This window comes from Suricata suricatta, chromosome 17 (genome assembly GCF_006229205.1).
Source record: "Suricata suricatta isolate VVHF042 chromosome 17, meerkat_22Aug2017_6uvM2_HiC, whole genome shotgun sequence".
NCBI classification, from domain to species: Eukaryota; Metazoa; Chordata; class Mammalia; order Carnivora; family Herpestidae; genus Suricata; species Suricata suricatta.
The window spans coordinates 40748405-40749213 of NC_043716.1; positions in this window are offsets into that span (position 1 = coordinate 40748405).

Here is an 809-nt window from a genome sequence, read left to right on the forward strand (position 1 = left end):
AGGGGGCGGCCCGGAGCGCGCCGGCGGCGGCGCGAGCGTCCCAACTTTCTGCGGTCGGGGCCTCGCGCGCTCCCGGGCGGTCCCGGAGGTGCCGAGCGTGTGGGTGCAACCCGGCTGGAATCTGGACCCGGGTGGGCGCGGACCTCGCCTCCCGCACAGTTCACGCCTCCCGCGTGGTTCTCGGGACAGCAGCCCCCCGCGCGCAGTGCCTCACTTTGAGCGGGCCACGAACCGCGCCCTGAGGGCACGCCTTACCTGGGCATCTTAGGTTGGTCCTGCGAGCTGGGGAGTTGTCTTGCGTGCACTCCGCCGAGGCCTGCGTCCAGTGTGACACATCAGGATGCTGATGCCCCCGTTCTAGGTTCTGCTCCTCTGGGACCTCGTCGGGCTAACCATCCTAGCTCTGTGTCGTGGCTTTTAGTGGCGCTCTAGACACTTTTGAGGTCCTGGACTTCTCGGATTAGCAAGACCCTAATAGGCCATTTCCTCTTAACCCCTTGCATCCCAACAGGATCCCGTTCAAAGGACTTTCGGAAGATTTGCATGGGAATCTCCAGCCTTCAACTTCCTCGAAGGAATCTGAAAATTCAGTTGTTTTCAGCACAGCGAGTCCGTGCGTGACTAGAGAAGGCGTACTAGGGAGATGGGAGAGTATTTTATTTTGTATGGCGTTTCACAGCTCCTGTACTCCTGAATTATCTCTTTTGACCATCACTACACAAAAGGCTAGGCTTCCATTTTACCCTCTAGACCAGAGAGGAAATGAAGCTCTAACAAATGAGGTGACTTGTTATAGGTCAAACCCTCCC